At 33.3% G+C, this 7,513-nt stretch overlaps 1 pseudogene; it reads left to right on the top strand.

The window, feature by feature from the left end:
- The first annotated feature begins 719 nt into the window (after positions 1-719).
- Positions 720-1,374, top strand: LOC100951936 (annotated as a pseudogene).
- The last annotated feature ends 6,139 nt before the right edge of the window (positions 1,375-7,513 follow it).

Consider the following 7,513-nt stretch of genomic DNA (forward strand, 5'->3'; position numbering starts at 1 on the left):
GTAGCTGGGACTAAGGCGCCTGCCACAACACCTGGCTTTTTTTTTGGTTGTAGTTGTCATTGTTGTTTAGCAGGCCCAGGCTGGATTCGAACCCACCAGCTCCTGTGTATGTGGCTGGCGCCCTAGTAGCTGAGCTACAGGCGCCAAGCCGGTTCATGACAAACTTATGTCAACATGTTTATATATGGATATATTTCATTAGTACTTGAAGATAAATAGCTTTTTTGTCTTTGTATTAACACAGTCATTAAGAAGAATGAACAGATTGTATTTATGATTATATTTATAAAGGAAGAATGCCTTTTTATAACATTTTGGGAGAGTTTCTTATTTACGGGGAAATGCAAAGATACAAAAGACCAATATCCCTTTGCTCTGATGTAACAACATCACTCAAGTAAATACTATAAGTAATAAGATGTATAAGAAATTGCAATACAACAACAGTATTGTAATAAGAACAACATGAACCAAGCTAGTTCCATGTCTTGTTTTCCTTTTGCTACGTGGAATGAATAAAATTCTTGTCTTTATGAAACTACTTCATTTAATGTGTGGGAGACTTAGATGTGACTAAATTTACTTAATGTATTAACTAAAAAACAAGAAAAAAATATATACAAAAATACAGTCATTAGAATTAAAATAGAAACTTAACAGTGCAAGTAGATTGACATTGAAAATAATAGAGTAGGGTTGTGCCATCAGGTCCATCTAAGATGGCGACTATGGAATCAGAACCCACCCCTACTCCTAATCCCCCACCTACAGAAGAGGAGAAAACAGAATCTAATCAGGAGGTTGCTAACCCAGAACACTATATTAAACATACTCTACAGAACAGATGGGCGCTCTGGTTTTTTAAAAATGATAAAAGCAAAACTTGGCAAGCAAACCTTAGGCTGATCTCTAAGTTTGATACTGTTGAAGACTTTTGGGCTCTGTACAACCACATCCAATTGTCTAGTAATTTGATGCCTGGCTGTGACTACTCACTTTTTAAGGATGGTATTGAGCCTATGTGGGAAGATGAGAAAAACAAACAGGGAGGACGATGGCTAATTACATTGAACAAACAGCAGAGACGAAGTGACCTCCATTGCTTTTGGCTAGAGACACTGCTGTGCTTTATTGGAGAATCTTTCCATGACTACAGTGATGATGTATGTGGAGCTGTTGTTAATGTTAGAGCTAAAGGTGATTAAGATAGCAATATGGACTTCTGAATGTGAAAACAGAGAAGCTGTTACTCATATAGGGAGAGTATATAAGGAAAGGTCAGGACTTCCTCGAAAGATAGTGATTGGTCATCAGTCCCATGCAGACACAGCTACTAAGAGCGGCTCCACCAGTAAAAAGAGGTTTGTTGTTTAAGAAGACACCTTCTGAGTGTTCTCATAGGAGACTGCGTCAAGAGATTTGGGAGCTGAACCAAAGCCTCATCAAAAGCAGAGTGGACTGCATTTAAATTTGATTTCCATCTAAATGTTGCTAAGATATAACAGAAGTCTCATTCACCTTTGTTTTGTACTTCTGTGTTCATTTTTTTTTTTTTTAATTTTGGCTAGAGTGTCCACTATCCCAATCAAAGAATTCTAGTACACATTGTCCCCAGAATCCACAAATGTGTTCCTGGCCCACTCCGTAATAGTTTAGTAGAATTACCATTACAAACACATTTTACCCATCCACAATATTCAAAAGACAATTTGCATTTCTATACTTTATAGGAAAAAAGTTCTGTTTATGTTCCATTGTATGCAGGAGCATATTTTGCTGGTTTGAAAGAGTATGATGCATACAGTTTTCTAGCAATTTTCTTTGTTTTTTTTTACAGCAGTGTCTTTGCTGTACTTTTGCTGATGGCTGGTAGATTTTAATTTATTGGTTTCCCTTCTTGATAATATTAGTGATTCTGATTTCAGTTTTTCATTTGTTTTTGCTTTTGTTCTTTTCCTCATGTAACATTGGTGAAGGATCCAGGAATATGACACAAAGGTGGAATAAACATTAATTTTGTGCATTCTTTGGTAATTTTTTTATTTTTTGTAACTACCAAGCTTTGCTACAAATTTATGCATTTCGTTCAAATCAGTGATCTATGTTTGTGTGATTTCCTAAACATAATTGTGGATGATTAAAAAAAATGTAACATCATAATTACATTCCTAACTAGAATTAGTATGTCTGTTTTTGTATCTTTATGCTGTATTTTAACACTTTGTATTACTTAGGTTATTTTGCTTTGGTTAAAAATGGCTCAAGTAGAAAAGCAGTCCCATTCATTTTAAGACAGTGTACAAAACTGTAAATAAAATGTGTACAGGGAATTGTCTTTTAGACAACTAGATTTGTCCTTTTATTTCTCCATCTCGATAGAAGGAATTTGTATTTGCAAGGCTGTCTCTATTGTGTCTTCTTTTTGTAGTGTCATCCACATGAACAGCGTAAGTTTGGAGCACTAGTTTGATGATTATCTTTATTACAGTTTGTAATAAATTGAATAGGTAGTGTATATATGGGGAAAAAAAGAAAAAAAAGAAAATAATAGAGTAAGGGAACATGAGCTTAAGGCAACAAGTTGTCTCGACACATAAACTTTATAAGACTGTGATTTTTAAAAATAGATCTTAAAGAGGAGAAGAAAAATGACAACGTGGCAAACATTATTAAAGGTATTATTTTAAAACTATGCAAGGTAAAAGGAATAACGGAATCAGGCTAATTCTTCACCACATGCACACTTTCCCGCTGTGCTCTACAGAGAAGGTAAATTCTTTCTAGACAAAGCAATCAAGCTATAGATTTGATGTAGATATGGAAATAGAAGTTTTATATATAAAACTGGGATTTTTATTATTAGGAATATTATTTTACTCATTCCATATGCTTTCAATAACAAAAGCAAATGAGTTATTTGCAGTCTACTTAATGTCATTAGCTTAATTTTCAATTCCTTGGAACTTTGAAATGTAACTATTCTTTTGTTATATAATCTGTGTTCAGAAAGGTTAAGTACTATGTTTTTGTCATTAGTCCTACGGAATAATTATTCCATCCTTTCTTCTTATGCTACAGAAATATTATCTGTTCTTGTGGCAGTGATCCAAAACAATTCACATAATTCTTTGGTTCCTTTAGCAGGATATACTTTAATTATCATTATTTTCTTTAGCATGAGTGTATTAGGATGGCCATAACTAACTACCATAGACGAGGTGGCACAAACAACAGAGCATTATTTTCTCACACATTTTTGGAGGTTAGCTATCCAAAATCAAGGTGTTGGTAGGTCTGGTTTCTGCTGAGGCCTTGCAGATGGCCACACTTGTTCTGTGTTCTCACGTGTTCATTTCTCTTTGTGTAGGGATCTCTGGTATCTCTATGTATGCCCAGATTTCTTCCAATAAGAACACCAGTCAAACAGGATTGGGACCCCAACAGCCTTATTTTGACTTAGTCTGACAAAGGCCCCAACTCCAAAGATAGTCCAAATTCTGAAGTAATGAAATTAGAACTTCAGCATATGAATCTTGCTTGAACACAATCCAACTCATAATAATACATGTACATATTTATTCATTTTTAACACTTCATAATAATAATAATAATTGTAATACCTTAGAACATAGAGTCAATTTTTCAGTGTCACACTCTGTTACGGTATTGCAAATAATTTTCAGATTCTTATGTCAACTCTGTATAAAATTTCAGTCCTCTCCAGTCTTCTGTCTTCCTCCCAGATTGCTTCTCATAGGCTACATCTGTCCTGTGTTTAGCTGCAGGCTACTTTTCCTCAGACAAATAGAAATCTGGAAAGTCAGATAGTCATGTCTCTTAAAATTTTGAGTAAACTTAATATAAGTGGGTATTCAGATGTACAGTCTCAAAATATTTTCCTGAAAAAATTTTCCTTTGTATTATAAATATTATAGTACTCAGCAACAGTCATTTCACTATTATTTTAATAACTACCAATTTTTAGCTCAAAAGGGAAATATCACAGCTACACAACTACATACAAGCATTTTAAGTCTAAGTTTACTAAAAAGCTAAGTTTACTTTGCTTATCTTTCAATGATATGTGATTTGGTCTTAATTCATTAGAACCTGAGAGTATTATCTACACTTTGCTATTAGGGAATTTGAGAATGACTAATTAACTTCTTTAACTTAACTATGTACATATCACGACTGAGATAGTGAAAGAACATTATTGATTAGACATTAGGTTAGTAAATGTTATTGTATGCCAATAGTGATATCTTATATTTATAATTATGAGATAATATCATGATTTTATCATTATAATACATTTCACAAAAATGGAGCACATAGAAAATCAAATCTGCCAAATTTCACAGTTTTTATCAAGAAATTAAATGCAGAGTGCATAGTACATATATCATAACTGGGAAAGATATTGCTTATGTCATGCTTAATTGAATGTGGATAGTCTACTTACATATTATGGCACTTAGAAGAAGAGGATTAAAAGGATGCCAACCATTAGCAACATGATGTAAAATTCTATCCCAGAGACATTCTAACACGAAAACAAGAAAAGAAATTTACTTTTTGTTTTATCCTGTCCACTTGGCCATCTTAGATTGTTTCCAATTTGTGGCTTGGATCATAAACTAATATACTAAAACATACTAGGTCCATTCAGTAATGTAAGCAAAGTTCTAAAAATAAAACAAAATGCTGAAAAGAAAAAGATTATTATGGAGCATAAAAAAGAAAAGAAAGTCACACAAAATGTCAATTGGATTTTGAGATTTGTGTGGAAAAAATCAAGCAATGGCTATCCATACATACTTGCCATTTGTATTTATACTTATTAATTGCAAGATAAATATGAGCATTTTAATTCTAGAAAATACTGTTACGCATATGCAGACTGAACTTTATAAAGCGTTTATAAATGCACCAATCTTATTGAAATTAAAGGACAGAAAACTTATGGAGTATCCATAAAGTTCATGTGTAATTTAACTATTCCGCACACAAACTTTGTGGATACCTTGTAGTTTAATAAAACACTTTTGTTTTCTTTGTTGTTAAGAGATAATAACCTTAGTCTGGCCCAAATCTAGTTTTATAGCTCAGGAAAGAATTAGCAATATTCACATAAATGGGTCAGCCCAGTGATAAGAAACAGTGGTGAGTGTGCAGGTATATTTCTCAAAAGAAAGAAAGGGCTAGTGGACAAATAATTATATATGAATTTAATGAGTTGTTTCCTAAAATGGGCAATGAAGGGGATTATGAATAATATTTAATGTCTGCTATGGATTGTTTTATAATACAAGAAACCATTCATCTTCTTACGTTTTTATTCTTTCTCATAAAAGTGCATTTGCCATTACGATTAGGGACCGCAAGACACAGAATTCCTTCAGAGAAAATAAATAAATTTGGGGGATGAGCAACAAATAGAGAATTAAACACAACTTAAAACACAAGTCGGAAATACAGATAGAAAATTCCTTCAGTTGGCACAAACAATTGAAGGAAATTGGGAATGGATGTTAAGATACAACATCTATAAGGAAAATGATTATATTTACACCTATGCTATTCATATTTTGAGTAATTTGAGATAGAGAATCTCTTTGGGATATACTCTCCTGAGTTCTTTAAATATCACTTTTGGTGGCCAAGCTAATGTTTAAATGACACATAATGAAAAAGTTGAAAAACATATTATTTCTGTAACTGATATGATTACGGCCAAAATGAGGGGAAACAATCTAAAAGATTAAAAGCTATAATATAAATTCATGTTAAATTATGCTAATTTATTCACATTAGATTATGATTTACAAGGCATTAACTGAATACACAACTCAGGGTTGCAGCAAAGTGCCATATGTTGAGAGATTTAGTATCTTTCTAAATAAAGTCCAAGGTTTTGGTAAAGCTCCTGTCTCTGAAAAATGTAATTAAAACATAGTTAATTATTTCATGCTAGGCAGTCACAAAATCCTGTGTGGTTCTTTCCTTCTTCTAACTTCTAACCAGAGCATTTACATTATAGTGGAAAATAATACTGTCCCTTGCTGTCCTGATTTCCATTCTATCCTGTCTAAGGGGGGAACATCCTTAGAGAGGGATAATCAGACTTCTGTGTTTCTGAATGTCATGTTATCTTACTATCATTGTAATAATCTTCACATAGCATGTATATATGCACGCATACACACATAAACAAATATATAATATACATAAATATATGTATCATATATAAACATATATATCTCATATGTATTATATCTTATGTATATCTTTGTCTTTCATCAGATTACATGCTCCTTAAAAGAGGGGATTCATTTTGTATTCTTTCTACTTGTGCCTGATGTAATTGCAGCTCAAAAATATGAATAAAACAGCTGGATGTAGTTCCTGGCCTGACAATTTTGAGTTGAAATACATTATCCCCCTACTTATTCTTTCAGCAGTTTTCTGCCTTTCTGCATTTCACAGTCGCTCATGAAAAAAGCTTAACATAGTACCTGGCACAGAGTAAACATATACTAAATAATCATGCTGATACAATTAAGTGCCTACTTAATGTAGGCACTTAGAAAAGAATTCTCCATTCCTTTTGCTCAAAGACTCAGGCCTTCCAACTCTGATACTGAAACCAGAGTCTTCACTTAACAGACAACGTTCAGATCTCAAGCATAGCTAGGTGGCATGAGGGTTTGTAAGTGTCGTGCAAATTTTAAGATGAAGTTTGTACAAAGTCCTTCAACTCTCAGTCACGGGAAGACTTTACTTCCTGGTCCTCAAAAAAATATATTTTCTGGCTTATATCCATTTACAATGTTAGGAGAGAGAATACCACATTTTCTGTAGTAACATAGGCATTAAATGCTAAAATAATATAAAACAAAGGCAAATTAATTCGGCTTGGGTCACAAAGGGAGTCACTACAGAGTTAAATATTAGCAAAGTGTTTGAAGCTGAGTAGATAAATTAATAAATATGTTTACTCATGAAAAAGCAGAGTCAATAAAGTTCATGAATTATATAAGAAACCACATTAGAACTTGAATGAGCAAATCACAGGGCTATGAAACTTTCAAAGACGAAAGGGGAATCCGCTGGGCAGGTATTAAGTGTCATGGTGTGGAGCCGCTTACTTTTGACAAACCTCAAATGAAGACATTTTTTATCCTAGAACAATAACTGAAGAATTGATTTCAGAGGGAAGAGTGAGGTTGCATAGCTTTTGCAATGTGGATCAATAGCGTGGAATGGCGTGGGGAGAGAAAGCCGTTATTTCTATCATCTAAGGCATTCTTAAAAATACAGTTCAGAAGATTGTCCTACAGTGTCTTGATCCCCAAACATACAGACACCTGGGACATCCTAGAGGATTGGCTTCTCTTTCTTTTCAGTTTCTTATGCTTTCGGTTTGCTGAGATTCTTCACCTGAATTTATTTATTTTTCATAAAATTTAGAGTTTTTGGCTATTGTTTCTTCCAACTTTTTTTTCTTATC

Source organism: Otolemur garnettii, unplaced genomic scaffold (genome assembly GCF_000181295.1).
Source record: "Otolemur garnettii isolate 467f Iridium unplaced genomic scaffold, OtoGar3 scaffold00008, whole genome shotgun sequence".
In the NCBI taxonomy this organism is placed as follows: domain Eukaryota; kingdom Metazoa; phylum Chordata; class Mammalia; order Primates; family Galagidae; genus Otolemur; species Otolemur garnettii.